This window comes from Megalobrama amblycephala, linkage group LG6, assembly GCF_018812025.1.
Source record: "Megalobrama amblycephala isolate DHTTF-2021 linkage group LG6, ASM1881202v1, whole genome shotgun sequence".
In the NCBI taxonomy this organism is placed as follows: Eukaryota; Metazoa; Chordata; class Actinopteri; order Cypriniformes; family Xenocyprididae; genus Megalobrama; species Megalobrama amblycephala.
In genome coordinates this window covers 40,970,500-40,988,159 of record NC_063049.1, presented here as the reverse complement: position 1 = coordinate 40,988,159, position 17,660 = coordinate 40,970,500, and the positions used below count along the sequence as shown (strand labels likewise).

Genomic DNA, 17,660 nt, shown 5'->3' with positions numbered 1-17,660 from the left:
TATCACATTTGCACTCGTGCTATTCAGGCCAGAAAAACAGCACTCGCGTGATATTGCACTCCTTGCTCGTGTGATATAGCTCAACTATATCATATAATGTAAATATGAGTCAGAAACTCGAACGGGACAATTTTGCCCCATTATCTTAAATTTTAGACTATATTATATAGGCTTCATCATGCAGTGAGTTGTTGCCCTGCATCATATTCATCATCAATCAACTGTATGAAATGTCAGAAATGTGTTCATATTTTTAAGGCGTTATTTTTACCGTAATTAATTAATCGAATTAATTAGTTCAATCAACAGCCCTAGTATTCAACAAAATATATAACATTGTTCTAGTGGATATTTTAATCTAAAACTCTTACATATTGTGCCTTTAAAATTAATGAGTATTTAAGTAAGTCAGCAATACAGGATAAATGAGCATGGAGTTGAGTTTGTGTGTTCATGCAAGCTCCAGTTTTGATGCTAGATTTTACCTGCTCAACTGCTGTGAATTCTGTAGTACATTTGTATTTCACAGTCATTTAGGGTTGCATTATAGCTTTGCATAAATGCCTGCTTTTTCTTCTTTTTAAGGAGAGTGAAAATGTTCTTGCGAATAAATCTTGCATCTTTATTAGTCTTTTATGGCAGTGCAATCCACTAAATGACTTTGCTCGCACAGCCGTTTTACCGTTTTACGTCCAAGAGCTTCTGTCTGTAGCGTATGTGATGCTGCCATCATTGATGTGACATTCAGGCCCATTGTGTATTCCAGCTAGGAGCCTGTAAGCAGTTTAAGAGCCGATTTCATCTCGGTGGGGAATGTCTGCCTATCTCTGGCCTGTCACTTAGATACCACCGGAACGGTAAATATGATTAATCTACCTCCTTAATTACCCTGCAGTTCCATGCCACTAGTTATCAGCTGTCAGGAGCAATTAATATCTGTACAATAACTCTCCATCTTAGCCAAGTTTAGAAAAGAATGAATATTTCACTCTTGTAATTCTTTGCTTGGTTAATAGCTGTCGCCACGGAGCCGGCGATGCTCAGATGGAGAGGCGTATAGCGCTTCGGTTTTCAAACTGCATTTTCATCCGGTCCGGTTTTCTCTCCTAAAGATTGGAGGAAATGAAACACATTCATCATTTCAAATGACAGTCTGTTTACAAATGAGTGCGGTGGATTTTATGGAGGAGGACAGGGATGTTAGGAAGCGAAAACTCGTTCTCTGTTCGCTGATTGCGAAATGATCAATGCACATGAGCTCGGATATCCGTGCAGCCAGAGCAGAGGCTGTTATGGCGCTGTAATTTGCGTCTTCACTCGTCACATGTGGAGATGTATTAATCAGGTCAAAACTGTTTCATTAGAAAAGATTCTATCTGACCTTTCTGCAACAAGATTCGCAGCGCTCTAATTTCCCGTGAAATAGCACGCATCAGTAAGTCTGACATTTACATCGGCAGAAACTGAGAAACGCATACGGATGCCAAAGACGTGGTGTTGAAATTAAGCCGTGTGCAAAAGTGAGACCCCGGAATGAGCCAAATTAGACTTAATGGGGAAGTGGATCATGAATACCATATTAATTAACACTAAAATATTGCTGCTGTTGCTGTTCGCTGCGCCGTGGCATGAAGGGACCGGCTAGGATTAATAGGATTCGAGTAGAATCAACTAAATAAAGTCTTTAATGAGGTCATGAATATTTGATTCGCCAGCCGAATCCGATGTATTGTACTTTGTTTTGAAGCCGGGCCCAATTAGAAAGATGCTCTTCTCCATCATCATTGTAATCATCTGGAGGAGTGATGACTGTGTAGATGTGCTTAGTGCTTTCATCATGTTTTCATGCTTAAGAGATGGGAGGAACAAAGAAGGCAAGGATAAATACATAACTTACGATATGAGGAGAAACAAAAGGCAGCGTCCTTGCTGCTTCACTGCTCTGTCAGTCAGTGACTTCACAGCTTTTTTGCATCTTAATGAAACCGACTCCTGACTAGCTTCATTACATCATGTCTAATGATCAACTTCTAGTGAGCTAAAGAGAATATTTAAAGATCCCGTGATCAGAGTTTTGTGTCTTGTGGTCCATGTCTGTTAGATTTGAGGAACTATATTAACTTTTAATTGCTATGTGCATTTAAAAATGTACAGTCTTTCTCTTTTGACATCTTGTTTACAGGGGTGTGCACAGATTTTTTTGTCTAAAAAAAAACTCCTTAAAAATGATTAGTTAGGTGCCAAGGCAGCATTTATAATGTTTAAGTTTACAGTTTTTCATCTAATATTTTATTTTATTTACTGTAAACCCTAACGCTCAAAATAATTATTTAGTTTGAGTATAGGACAAACTTAGAGGGTTAGTTCACCCACAAATGAAAATTCTGCCATTAATTACTCACCCTCGTGTCGTTCCACACCTGTAAGACCTTCGTTCATCTTCGGAGCACAAATTAAGATATTTTTGATAAAATCCGTGAGGCCTCCATTGCCAGCAAGATAATTAATACTTTCAATGCCCAGAAAGCTACTAAACACATATTTAAAACAGTTCCTGTGACTACAGTGGTTCAACCTTAAAGGTGCCATCGAATTGAAAATTGAATTTACCTCGGCATAGTTGAATAACAAGAGTTCAGTACATGGAAAAGACATACAGTGAGTCTCAAACACCATTGTTTCCTCCTTCTTATATAAATCTCATTTGTTTAAAAAACCTCAGAAGAACAGGCGAATCTCAACATAGCACCGACTGTTACGTAACAATCTGGATCATTAATATGTACGCCCCCAATATTTGCATATGCCAGCCCATGTTCAAGGCATTACACAAGGGCAGCCAGTATTAACGTCTGGATCTGTGCACAGCTGAATCATCAGACTAGGTAAGCAAGCAAGAACAACAGCAAAAATGGCAGATGGAGCAATAATAACTGACATGATCCATGATATCATGATATTTTTAGTGATATTTGTAAATTGTCTTTCTAAATGTTTCGTACTAATGTACTGTTAAATGTGATTAAAGTTACCATCGTTTCTTACTGTATTCACGGAGACAAGAGCCATCGCTATTTTCATTATTAAACACTTGCAGTCTGTATAATGCATAAACACAACTTCATTCTCTATAAATCTCTCCAACAGTGTAGCATTAGCCGTTAGCCACGGAGCACAGCCTCAAACTCATTCAGAATCAAATGTAAACATCCAAATAAATACCATACTTACGCGATTAGACATGCTGCATGACGAACACTTTGTAAAGATCCATTTTGAGGGTTATATTAGCTGCGTGAACTTTGTTTATGCAGTGATAGAGTCAAGAGCTCGGGAGGGGGCGGAGAGCGCGAGCAATTAAAGGGGCCGCAGCCTGAATCGGCCGCATTTCTAATTATGCCTCAAAATAGGCAGTTAAAAAAATTAATTAAAAAAAATCGATGGGGTATTTTGAGCTGCAACTTCACAGACACATTCAGGGGACACCTTAGACTTATATTACATCTTGTAAAAAAAAACGTTCGATGGCACCTTTAATGTTATGAAGCGACGAGAATACTTTCTGTGCACCAAAAAAACAAAATAACGACTTTTCAACAATATCTAGTGATGGGCAATTTAAAAACACTGCTTCATGAAGCTTTGAAGCTTTACAAATATTTTGTTCCAAATAAGTGGTTCGGAGCATGTATCAAAAGTCACGTGATTTCAGTAAACGAGGATTCATTACGTCATAAGGGTTTCGAAATTTCAATGGTTCATCGCTGGGGGGTGTGACTTTAAATTTAAAAATGAATTGGTGTGCTGTCTGATGCTGAGACAGTGTCATATGATTTGGACCTGTCTTGATAACTTCTAGATACTGTCATCTTTAAGATTGTAGATGTAAAGTTATTATGAAACACACATCAACCCTTTAAGGAGGATGGCAGAAAGCATATGAAATGCTTTTCCCTGTACAGCTCTCACTCCTGTCTCTTTAAGGCGCACCGCCTCACCTCTCCCTGCTCTGTCCGTATCCATCAATGCAACTCCGACGCTTTCAGACAGGTCACTGTGGACCTTCCATACAAAGCGCCTCTAATAATCAATTGTTCCAGTCACAGAGCCTGACAGAATCATAAAGGAATGCAACCATTCATCTCTCATCCATCCTTTTTGTGTCATCTCCTCCCTGCTCTATCACCGTCTCCCTGTCTTCATTCTTTCTGCCTGACTTCTTGTTTCCTTTCACTCTTTGGCTTTTGATTATTTCTTGTTAGAGGCCGAAGGTGTGTAGGCATCTATTGTATTTATATGACAGCTTCTAGAACCGTATGGCAGAATGTCATGAAATTTGGCACAGGGATAGGTGAGGGTGTGTACTTCAATCTCAGAAATCTTAGTTTTTGCCTCTTAAACCGTCTAGCACCATCAATAGATCAAAGTTGCACTTGCATTTCTACTCATAACTTTTTAACCGTGTGGTCTAGAAAAGTAATTGTTTCTGCGCTGTAAGCAGTAGACCAATCACAACAGACTGGGCCAACTGACCAATTAGAGCAGAGTAGGCTCTTGGAAAGGAGGAGTTTAGAGATACCGAATCTTTAAACAAACCGTTTTCAGACTCTTTGAGAAATGAGGTGATGTGCAATGTATATTATGAGAAAATTAAAGTGTTTTTAGACCTTGGATGCATGTAAACCTGTTGTATAAGACCTCCAAAATAAAATTAGGAACCTTTAAAATAGCATAATAGGGGCACTTTAACAGTTTTTCCATTACTCATTTTTTCCCCAATCTTTACCAAAATGTGTGGCAATGCTCTTCAGACCAAGCCTTATAAATTGGATATCTGATTTTTAAATGCAAATGTAACAGTGATGGTGTTATCTTTGCAACTTTTTGATGTATGGAAAAAAAAACTTGGCTTATATAGTTATACACCAAAAGGTTTTCGTTTAGCCGAAAACTGAGACCAAAAATAAAGGTTTGTTAATATAATTTTGGTAATTAAACTCTGAATGCTGTTTAGAGTGTTCACAGGTCATAAATTAAACCAGCAGTAGTAAAGTTCTTCATCAATGAGCCGCTTCTTGATATTTCAACCAAGTAAATAAAATACACTGCCTGGCCAAAAAAAAAAAAAAAAAAAAAAAAAGTTGCTGTTTGGATTTTAATAGGCAAATACTTAAGAGTCTATGGATGGATCATTATTACAGTGATTATTAATGTTGGGATGTTATTTCCATTAAGAGGTGCATCAATTTTTGGTCTAGATCTTGTATTGACAATGCAAGAGGTGAGCACTCTGTAAAGTCTCCTCCAGCACATCCCATAGACTTTCAATGAATTTAAGGTCTGGACTCAGATCTGCCAATTCATGTGTGAAAATGATTCTTCATGCTCCCTGAACCATTCTTTCACAATTTTAACCCTGATGAATCTTGACATTGTCATCCTGGAATATGGCCATGATAATCACTGTAATAATGATCCAGTCATAGATTCTTAGTTATTTGCATATTAAAATCCAAACAGCGACTTTTTTTTTTTTTTTTGGCTGGACAGTGTATTACATATTACGTACATACACTGTTTACCTGTTGTAGTTTATCCATGTTGTGTGCATGAAAAAGATGCTGACACAAGCAAAACACATCATTGGAAAAGCGCTGTTTCAGTAAATGTTTTCAGCCCTACAATACATATTTCATCCAAAACCGATTTTTGTTGTTGTTGTTGTTTCAGCCAAATATAGAAAATTTGATGCATCTCTGCATAGATCTTTATATCATCAAAGTCACATGGAGTATCTACAGTGATATCCATCTTTCCAAGCCATATTAAATGTCCACCTATTTGAATTTCATTTAAAATTATAATATAAAATAAAATAAATGTTTTTTTTGTTTTGTTTTTTTTGCTACTTCTCCTACAAATTTAATTCAGTAATCGTGAGATGTTTCTTAAATGATCTTCAGACCAAGCCTTACAATGATTAGTTTTGTTTTAATAAATCTTAGCAGTGGAACTAGCCTTGAAGGTGCCGTAGAACGTCTTTTAAAAAGATGTAATATAAGTCTAAGGTGTCCCCTGAATGTGTATGTGAAGTTTCAGCTCAAAATACCCCCTAGATTTTTTTTATTCATTTTTTTAACTGCCTATTTTGGGGCATCATTAACTATGAGCCGATTTAGGCTGCAGCCCCTTTAAATGCTCACGCTTCCCTTTAACAGCATAAACAAAGTTCACACAGCTAATATAACCCTCATAATTGTTCTTTACAAAGTGTTCGTCATGCAGCATGTCTAATCGCGTAAGTATGGTATTTATTTGGATGTTTACATTTGATTCTGAATGAGTTTGAGGCTGTGCTCCGTGGCTAAAGCTAACATTACACACTGTTGGAGAGATTTATAAAGAATGAAGTTGTGTTTATGAATTATACAGACTGCAAGTGTTTAAAAAATGAAAATAACGACAGTCTTGTCTCCATGAATACAGTAATAAACGATGGTAACTTTAATCACATTTAACAGTACATTAGCAACATGCTAACGACACATTTAGAAAGACAATTTACAAATATCACTAAAAATATCATGGATCATGTCAGTTATTATTGCTCCATCTGCCATTTTTCGCTGTTGTTCTTGCTTGCTTACCTAGTCTGATGATTCAGCTGTGCACATCCAGACGTCCTGCCCTTGTCTAATGCTTGAACATGGGCTGGCATATGCAAATATTGGGGGCGTACATATTAATGATCCCGACTGTTATGTAACAGTCGGTGTTATGTTGAGATTCGCCTGTTTTTCGGAGGTCTTTTAAACAAATGAGATTTATATAAGAAGGAGGAAACAATGGAGTTTGAGACTCACTGTATGTCATATCCATGTACTGAACTCTTGTTATTCAACTTTGCCAAGATAAATTCAATTTTTAATTCTAGGGCACCTTTGAGTAACCCTGTGCATTTTTTTTAGCGGGGACAGCGTCCCCTGGTGGTCATAATTCTGCTATCCCCTGCTTCTTTGCACGCTGGTAAATCGAAAGCATCTCTGCTGCTGCTGTGCTCAGTCCTGTAATTGCTGCTTGCAGCTATATTTTCACTTCCTTTTCTTGGCCCCTCTCTAATAACCTCTTGTCTTCTTTCCACAGATGGTTGGAGAAGAGAGGAGAGACAATGGTATACTGGAAGAAGGTCACATCTGAGGTACGATATGGCGGGATGACTCTGAAAAATGTTGGATTGCTGTTGATTGCTGTTTTCTGCCAAAGTGCAAAGTTGTTGGCTTCTAAACTCTTGTTGGCTTCTATACTCTAAACTCTCAAATATACATCAAAACCTTTTTGAATAGTTGGACCCAGTTTTGGTTTATAGTGCTGTTCTGTATGCTGTTTATATGCCGTATAGTTATCAAAAAATATGCCCCCTTTAAACACAGTTTTTATAGGAAGGAAAACTTTGAAATTTGACCTTCAGATGTAGCCTTGTGATGTCTTGTACATTTCCTTTTGTGTTTTATAGCGAGCACACTGAGATACAGGAATTAATTCAAAGGCCCTTTTGAGTTTTCCACCATAAATTGAAGTTATTACCTCAGGGCACCGGCCAAAATTACTCCCTCTGCAAATTATTTATATTTTCCTGTTTTAGAAATGAGCAGAGGTTGCAGACTAGTGCCTGATTAGAATAAGTTCACACATACAGCGACCGGAAATCATTCGTTTTCAATAAGAGTTGGCGAGTTCTGACAACACAGCAATGTGGGCTTGTCCAATGACAAAAGTTGAGAAAAGTTACTTTATGCAAATAAGCAGCGATGTGGCAACTACCAAAAGGAGTGAAGACAATGTGATCTATGTCCTGTGAGATATTGTAGGAACTGCATTCTGAGTGAGTTTGGTTCATGCATTGATAATCATTCATTTTGTTCATGATGCATTATGCACTGCTGCAGTTTCTATTCAAACATTTTCCTCTGTAGAATGTTAGAATTGTAGAGTTTTTGTGGCTGAGGAAACAAATTCCTTGTCAAGTTAGAAAGACAAGACAAAAGTCAAGTCAAATTATTTGTATATTGCTTTTCACAATACACATTGATTCAAGCAGCTTTGCAGAAAATCATGATTTTAATGTTTATAATATCCTAATGTCTTCAATATTATACATTTAGCAAATTAGAGCTTGGTGATAATAAAGTTTACATTTTCTAATAATACAAGCAATCAGACAGTTGAGATATGCTATATATAGTATAAAGTTAAAGGGGTCTCGTCATTGCAACTCAATTTCTGCACACTAACGAATGCTTTCATCATAACTAACAGTGCAAACGCAATGTAACTAAGAGATCCGTTGAATAAAATGGAAATTTGGCACAAATCCAGAACTCAGTCACTAATAAACGCTGTTTGACTGACAGCTCTAGCGATTGTAAAGGGAGCGTTCTTTGATTGCTTTCTATTATAATTTAATCACTGTTTAAATAAGATTATTTTCTAAGAGAAATAACATGAAGTTGAGTGTTTAGTCACTGGTTTGATTTACTGACACATAGACAAAGAACATCTGACTGTCCATGAATCATTACATATCAGATCAGGCATTAGAATTAACACAGTTACTTACATGTTGTTGCATTACTGTCGAGTCCATATCCTAAAAGTCTTTTTGTAATGTGATTGATTTACCAAAGAGTCCACAGTGAAATACCGAATACAAATAAATAATGCTCAACTGAGACATTCACATTGTTGAAAATAAATAACCATATTCCTAACATTAGGATCCTAATGTTAGTCCTAATGTTAGTCCTGTATCGCTCTTCTCTCCTCGTCATCTCACTAACATGCCAGTAGGCGGCGCTAATGTTGCAATGATGAAGTAGGCGTTGATTTCTTCTGCGGAGGCGGCGTTTCACCTATCTATGATAGGCAGATTTCAGGATCAGTCGTTCGCTGGGCCTGGTGTCAATAAAAGCTTTTATTGGACTAACAAGGAAGTTTTCAGTTCTGAAACTTACATGATATTCTTATAGTACGATGACCTCTTATATATCAAAATTTTTCAATTCATGATCCCTTTAAAGTATATATGTTACAAGAAAACTGTATCTGTGCCTACTTATACATCCAACTTTATATACATTTTGTGACAAGGTATAAAATCAGGCATTTGAGATTTGCTATAGTAACGCTTTGCAAGAGTATACTGTATTGAGTCGAGACATTTAAAGTATGTGATTTTCTTGCAATTATTGTTTTCAAAAGCTGGCAAGTTGAGCGGTGCACCAATAATGTTGGTAAAGGAAAGCCCACTACAATCAACAATACAGCCACTTGCCATCCTGAAGCAATAAAATCACTGTTGCCCCATTATTTTGATTGTATATGAAATTACCACAGAGTATCAGATAAATTAGAGGTTTGTGTATTTTGTAATTTATTCTTATGAGAGGGTTAGGAAAGATTTGAGAGATATTACTGAATGTGGCTGTAAGGGATCATATAGTTGTAATATATCAGGGCATATGTGATTCAGCTGTGTGTGTGTGTGTGTGTGTGTGTGTGTGTGTGGACACATTTTTATCCTGTGCTTCCACTAAGGAGCAATTAACATTCATTAAACCGTCAGCCACACTTTAAGCGCCTCACTGGGGGAGTGCTCTCATTTCACCATTTGATTTTCCTTTGTCTACAAATAGAACAGCACAAAGAGGACTCTGTGGTTTGGAGGCACAGTCTGTCAGCTGGGAGTTTGGTGAAACCATTGGGCAGACTAGTTATTCTCATTAAAAACCTTTGGCTTTTTGTCAATTGGTGAATTGTTATGTGAATGACGGACCGTTGTAAGCAATGCCAAATATCGCATACAATCATATGTTTTGAGTAAGTAGTCGTCGATAAGTGTTTTGTGGCCTGAGATGTGCCTATCAGACATTGTTTTCCATAGTAAACTTAGTAATTTCTGGTAATTTGAGGTTACTGCAACAGATAATGGCATCAGAATTTAAAGGTGATGTGTGTGTAGTTTCTGTGCCACTAGCAGCATCAAACAGAATTGCAAATGTAATCACAACTTTCAAACACTCCAACCAGTTCCCTGAAACAAGTAGTCAACAGGCTATATGTGTTGAGAATGGAAAACTATTACGAATACTGCATAATGCAACGTTTCGAACAGTAGAATGCCACATTGTTGTCACATAACCTCATCACATTGCATTTTTAATTTTAGCAAGAGATGTCATGTCATTGTTTTTACTTTTGGCAGTCCACTCAATTAATGAGTCAAAACAGAGATAAAAATCACAGCTGATATTACTTCTGGTTCATTCACCACACTGGAAATGGAATGGTCTCAGTTTGTAATAGCATACTACTATACTATTTCTGCCATATGGTAGAAATAAGGTACAAATAAAGGTTCCAAAAGGGGGTTTTTGCAGTAATGCCATATAGAAGAACCATTTTTGGTTCCCCAAAGAACTTTCAGTGAACAGTTCTTAACAGTTCTTTTATTCACTATAAAGAACCCTTTGGAAAGGTTCCGTGGATGTTAAAGGTTCTTCATGGAACCATAGGTGCCAATAAAGAACCTTTATTTTTAAGAGTGTAGTATGCTAGTATACTATTGCAAATTCAGTCAAGTGCATTGCATTGCACTTAGGGATGCAATTTTGCATGCATCAGGCTCTGTTTTATACTACACATGTTGGCATATGTAGCAGGTCCATGTATTCTATTCATACAGAAAATATTACAACCCAATCTCATTGGAAATATGTGCCTTTGGCTGCATTTTTGTGTGCATGTTTTGCTATGTTTCGTTAAACTCGCATGTTTTGCTAAACAGAATAAGGATCTTAACTAGTGAAACAATCGGTAATTTTCTAAAAAATATAAAAATGTATATACTTTTTTAACTAGTGTTCATTTCAGCTGGAAACGACTGTGATTTGTACGGTACATTTTTGGAGATTTGCAAAAATGTTGGTAGAGGCAGTGAGCCTAGGATGAAATATTATGTACAGTATGCATAGCATGTTAGAATGCAATTCTGAACATATCCACTCAAATAACAGATTGCAGTTCCATTTCCACTAGTGGTATATAATTTATACCTTTCACCTTTAAATGAGCTTAGAGGTTTCTTCTTTGTGTCTGTGCTGTGGAGATTCACAGTGGAAAACACTTTACTCATATTGATCGTGTTCAGTGCTTCTCCAGTCCTTCTGTCATCATTCCCTCCGTCTTTCTGTGCAGTTGTGACGTTTGATAGGTTAAAGGAAAGTCTCATTTCCTAGCTGGCCTGTCATTGGCTTGCTGCTCCATGCTTGCAGGTTTTTTTTTTTTTGTGTGTGTGTGTGTGTGTGTGTGTGTGTGTGTGTGTGTGTGTGTGTGTGTGTGTGTGTGTGTGGTGGGTTGCTTAGATGGCCTTCAGGACTAATAGTTTTGAAAAATTGAATCTCTTTGAATGAGGCAATATCCATATAAAAAGGAGCAGGGCCATTTCTTGGAATCAAGGCATTTTACAGTGTATCAAAGGACAAAGGGTTTTAAACACTCAGGTCCTTATATCCTTTCATGCGTATTTGAAAGTAAAGACAGCAAAGAACACAGACGTTTTTCTGGTAGACATGCACCATCATAATGATCTTCTTTTCAGAAACTTTACTTGGTACACGGTGATGGCCGTCCTAACATGCTCTCAAGAGACTGGTTTGTACTACATCAAGAGTAATCATCAGAGACTTCATCTCCTGCAGAGCTGCTCTGATAAAAGAAAAACTAATTAATGCCTCTTATTGCATGCATAGAAACTAAAAAAATAATAATAATAAGAGTGTAACAACATTTATATTCTGCTATTTTCCAAAACAAGTTTCCTGTCACAATTTGACTGGGAATCTGCTAAATGATAATCTGAGCAGTTGTACATTTTCATTTTTTATCAGGGATCTGTGAGGGAGGACTCAAACGCAGGATGAGTTTTACAGGTTTATTGACAAACTTGGAATATAGAGGGTGTGGAGGTGAACACAGTCCATACAATAGGAAGGGGGTGCGACACAAAGACGAGCACGCTGAGGGAACGGCCACTGAGAACAGCCCAGGTAGTAAGCAGGCCGGTGGGCATTGGCAGGTGTGCAGTATGAGGCCCAAAGATGTAGCAGGAGCCAGACAGGATCAAACCGCTTAAGTAGTTAGAACCATCAGATACGATCAGGCACTGAACCGGTCTTGCTGCTTGGGGGGGGGAGACAGAGCAGCCACAGGGATCCTCAGTCTGTAGGACAGGACAGGGGGAGACAAGAGACACTACCAGGACTAGATGAGACAGGTGGTTAGATGGTCTGGAACAGGGAAGACAACAAAGGCAAAAAGGGATACGAGAATCTCCAACACAAAACGCTATGAGCTTAGGTGAAACAAAAGACTAGAACACAGGCACGAAGCTTAACGAACTGGCAAAGACATGAGGGAAAGAGTGCACAATATAAAGGAGGCAAAGAACATGAGGAACAGGTGACAACACTAAGACAAACGAGGACTCAACAAGAAAGGGAGCAGGGAGGATAGGGAACAGGTGAAAACACTAAACAATGACTAGACCAGGGGGCGTGGTGACAAACAAGGAGGAGGGAACAGAGGAGCACATGGCAGACACAACCACAGACAAAGCCATGTGCTCAGACATAACATAAACATGGAGACATTAAACAAAGACAAAACAGACAGGGCTGTCAGGGCAGAACCCTGACAGTACCCCCCTCCAATGGACGCCTCCAGGCGTCCACACAGGGCGAAGGGGCCCAAGGAGGTACCAACTGGGAGGGTGGGCGGGGAACAAAACTGGAGGATCCAAACTGGCCAGGGAACACAGAGGGTGGAAAGGGGCGGGTGGGAACGAAACTGGGCATAAAGTCTTTGGCTGACCAGGGTGGTGCTGGCTTAGGGGAGCCAAAACAACCAGCAAAAACAGAGGGTGGGGTGGGAGGGGTGAAAACTTGACTGGAAGCACTCTTGGAAACGGGGACTGGCCTCACTGGTCTGGACCTCCAACTGGGTTTGGAGACAGTGGCAGAATCAGGGGCAATGGCTGAAGTGACAGGGAAGGAGAATGTCTTGGAAATGGGTTTGGAGAGAGAACTTGGGGTGCCCTTAGAAACCGTAGACATAAACTTAAAATTGTCCTCAGGGGCTGGAGCCAAAATTGGAGCATGCTCAGGAGCTAGAGTAACTTCTGTGACTGCTCTCTCTGGAGCTGGAGTGGGTTCGGTGAATGCTCTCTCTGGAGCTGGAGTGGGCTTGGTGAACGCTCTCTCTGGAGCTGTAATGGGCACTGTGATTGCTCTCTCTGGAGCTGAAGCGGGCTCAGTGAATGCTCTCTCTGGAGCTGGAGCGGACTCGGTGAATGCTCTCTCTGGAGCGGGCTTGGTGAACGCTCTCTCTGGAGCTGTAATGGGCACTGTGATTGCTCTCACTGGAGCTGAAGCGGGCTCAGTGAATGCTCTCTCTGGAGCGGGCTCGGTGAACACTCTCCCTGGAGCTAGAGCGGGCTCTGTAAACGCTCTCTCTGGAGCTGAAGCGGGCTTGGTGAACGCTCTCTCTGGAGCTGTAATGGGCACTGTGATTGCTCTCACTGGAGCTGAAGCGGGCTCAGTGAATGCTCTCTCTGGAGCGGGCTCGGTGAACACTCTCCCTGGAGCTAGAGCGGGCTCTGTAAACGCTCTCTCTGGAGCTGAAGCGGGCTTGGTGAACGCTCTCTCTGGAGCTGTAATGGGCACTGTGATTGCTCTCTCTGGAGCGGGCTTGGTGAACGCTTTCCCAGCAGCAGGCTCAGGAACTGCTCTCATCTGAGCGGGCTCTGGGGCTGCTCTTTCTGGAGTGGGCTCTGGGACTGAATCTCCCTTGGTAGCGGACTCGTGAACAGCTTTCTCAGCACTGGGCTCAGGGACAGCCCTCTCTGCAGCGGGCTCAGGAACTGCTCTCACCTGAGCAGACTCTGGGGCTGCTCCTTCTGGAGTGGGCTCTGGGACTGATTCTCCCTTGGGAGCGGACTCGTGAACAGCTTCCTCAGCACTGGGCTCAGGGACAGCGCTCTCTGCAGCGGGCTCAGGAACTGCTCTCATCTGAGCGGACTCTGGGGCTGCTCCTTCTGGAGTGGGCTCTGGGACTGAATCTCCCTTGGGAGCGGACTCGGGAACAGCTTTCTTAGCAGCGAGCTCAGGAAAAACCTCATCTGAAGCAGGCTGAGGAATTGCTCTCAGAGCGGGCGTTGGGACTGCTCTCTCAGGAGCAGACTCAGGAATTCCTCCTGGAATTTCATCCCTTGTGGATACAACAGGAATCTCTACTGTGGACACAATAGGAATCTTTACCGTGGACACAACAGGAATCTTTACTATGGACACAACAGGAATCTTTACTATGGACATGAGACTTGTAAGACATTCAGAAAAGGCCTCTGCAGCAATAACTACAGGCAACTTGGGAATGGCCTCCTTGGCGGTAATAGCAGACATTGACTGACAAGAGACGTCTTTAAACATGACAGCACTGGTAGAAACGGTCTCGGAGGGCATGAATTGACTGACAGGCGGCTTAGAAAAAGTCACTGGACCTGATACCTCAGGGACCACTGGATCTGAGACCATCATAATAGGGTCCTCCAGGACCTCACGGTTCTGGGCACTCAGACTTGGGTATTCTCGGACCACTGGACTTGAGGCTTGAGATTGGGGAATAGTAGACTGCCTTGCCTGGGTCTTTCTCCTCCGTTTGCGACGGGTCGATGGTGTGTGCCTGATCGCCTCTGTAGTATCTGCAGTTAACTTGGCTACCTCAGGCGAAACAGCAGTGACCTCTGTAGACTCAGCAGTGAATGAAGCTGACTCAGCAAACTCAGTAAGAGCAGGCTTAATTGACTGAGGGACAACACTTGATTTGACAGGCTCAGGAAAAACAGAAAAACTCTTGGCAGATACAGGGAAATCAGTGGTTAGTTCGGCAGATTCAGGAGTGGCTGATTTAGTACCCTGAGAAAAGACAGTTGATTTGACTGGCTCTGGAGTCACACAAGGGAAGTTCCTGGACAGGTCATGTCTGGCTAGAACACCCACTTCCGGTGTGACAAGAATGCCAAGCGGTCTTGAAATTGATTCCACTGGACTAGATGCTTCAGAAACTGCTGTGTTTGGGGCTTTAGAAGGAAGGGTATTAGACTGAATAACTATGGCCTCTCCGCTCCTCAGCTCTTGAGGGGTCAATGTTATGTGCTTGACCGCCTCTGTAGTATCTGTAACTGACTCGGCCAACACAGACGGCATAGTAGTTAACCCCATAGACTCAGCAATGACAAAAGCGGGTACAGCAGGATCAGAAATGACAGAAACAAATCTTGACTGATAGATGGCAGTGGTAGACTTCTCTGGCTCTTGGGCAGCAGAAGTAGACATTACAGTTTCTTGAATAGGGGTTGACTCAGATTGGGGAGATACTGGAACTGACCTGATGTATTGAGAGATGACGGTGCTTGTCTTGACTGGCTCCTGAATAACGGAAGCGGATGTGACTGATTCAGGAATGGTAGAATCGGATCTAGTTAACTCAGAAATGACTGGAACAGACTTGATTGCTTGGGGGATGACAGTGGTAGACTTGACTGGCCCTTGGGCAGCAGAAGTAGACGTTACCGTTTCTTGAACAGGGGTTGACTCAGATTGGGGAGATACTGGAACTGACCTGATGTATTGAGAGATGACGGTGCTTGTCTTGACTGGCTCCTGAATAACAGAAGCGGATGTGACTGATTCAGGAATGGTAGAATCGGATCTAGTTAACTCAGAAATGACTGGAACAGACTTGATTGCTTGAGGAAAGACTGTGGTAGACTTGACTGGCTCAGAGGTTATTGGAAGAGTCTCTGAGGTGGATGTGGTGGACTCAGTCACCCTCTTTCTGAACCTTAGCTTCTTGGTAGAAGTCAGAGGAGGATCAAAGACTTGACGTGACAGACGAGGAAGGGCAGGAGAATTGCTGCAGGCAGATACTAAACGACTAGACACTCTCCGTGGGCTGCGATGACGAAGATAGTTGATGAAACCCCAGAAATCTAGAACTCTGAGAGAATCCATCTCCCTCGCAGGTAGGGGATCATCTAAGCAGGCGTTAAAGATGTCTTTGAGAGCCGCGTCATTGTAATCTAGCCCCCTAGACATAGTCCAGAATGTCTGGGCGAAGCATCCTATCTCCCAACCTTGTTGGCGAAGACGAGTCAAACCTTGATGACGAGCCACTCTCTCCCGGGCGTTAGCAGGTGGTCGGACTCTGATGCTCATCCTGCTGAGTCTTATACTGGCCAGTTCGTTCTATCAGGGATCTGTGAGGGAGGACTCAAACGCAGGATGAGTTTTACAGGTTTATTGACAAACTTGGAATATAGAGGGTGTGGAGGTGAACACAGTCCATACAATAGGAAGGGGGTGCGACACAAAGACGAGCACGCTGAGGGAACGGCCACTGAGAACAGCCCAGGTAGTAAGCAGGCCGGTGGGCATTGGCAGGTGTGCAGTATGAGGCCCAAAGATGTAGCAGGAGCCAGACAGGATCAAACCGCTTAAGTAGTTAGAACCATCAGATACGATCAGGCACTGAACCGGTCTTGCTGCTTGGGGGGGGGAGACAGAGCAGCCACAGGGATCCTCAGTCTGTAGGACAGGACAGGGGGAGACAAGAGACACTACCAGGACTAGATGAGACAGGTGGTTAGATGGTCTGGAACAGGGAAGACAACAAAGGCAAAAAGGGATACGAGAATCTCCAACACAAAACGCTATGAGCTTAGGTGAAACAAAAGACTAGAACACAGGCACGAAGCTTAACGAACTGGCAAAGACATGAGGGAAAGAGTGCACAATATAAAGGAGGCAAAGAACATGAGGAACAGGTGACAACACTAAGACAAACGAGGACTCAACAAGAAAGGGAGCAGGGAGGATAGGGAACAGGTGAAAACACTAAACAATGACTAGACCAGGGGGCGTGGTGACAAACAAGGAGGAGGGAACAGAGGAGCACATGGCAGACACAACCACAGACAAAGCCATGTGCTCAGACATAACATAAACATGGAGACATTAAACAAAGACAAAACAGACAGGGCTGTCAGGGCAGAACCCTGACATTTTTACGTATTGTCTAAGATTTTCTTCAAAAAATAACAGACCACTGTGCAAATCTGAACCCCATATTGATGCCATATTTATAATTATATTTTATGATTAGTATTATAATATTTTGTTTCTCAACATCAGTGTCATTTTTTGTATTATTTATAAACTATTATAATATTTGTTAATATTGTGAATTAGGATGTATTTTTATATTTTCGGTAACACTTTACAAAAAGGTTCATTTATTAACATTAGTTAATAATGTATTATGAACTAATAATGAGCAATATATTTGTTACAGTATTTATTGATCTTTGTTAATATTAGTTAATAAAAATACAGTTGTTCATTGTTTGTTCATGCTATTGTTCACAGTGCATTAACTAATTTTCATTTCAATAATGTATTAGTAAATGCTGAAATTACTATTAACTAAGATTAATAAATGCTGTAGAAGTATTGTTCATTCTTAATTCATGTTAACTAATGAAACCT

The 17,660-nt window shown here is 40.9% G+C and overlaps 1 protein-coding gene across 10 annotated transcripts in view; it reads left to right on the top strand.

Annotated features, from left to right (window-relative positions):
• Window positions 1-17,660, top strand: part of b3galt1b (UDP-Gal:betaGlcNAc beta 1,3-galactosyltransferase, polypeptide 1b) — a 231,741-nt gene that overhangs the window by 108,010 nt on the left and 106,071 nt on the right. For 5 of the 10 annotated variants that reach the window (XM_048194643.1, XM_048194646.1, XM_048194638.1 and 2 more), the window contains exons 3-4: window positions 767-857; window positions 7,144-7,198. The gene's annotated coding sequence lies outside the window, so the exon portion shown is untranslated. The remainder of the gene's footprint in view (window positions 1-766; window positions 858-7,143; window positions 7,199-17,660) is intronic. The other 5 variants (XM_048194644.1, XM_048194641.1, XM_048194637.1 and 2 more) reach the window with 1 other exon arrangement.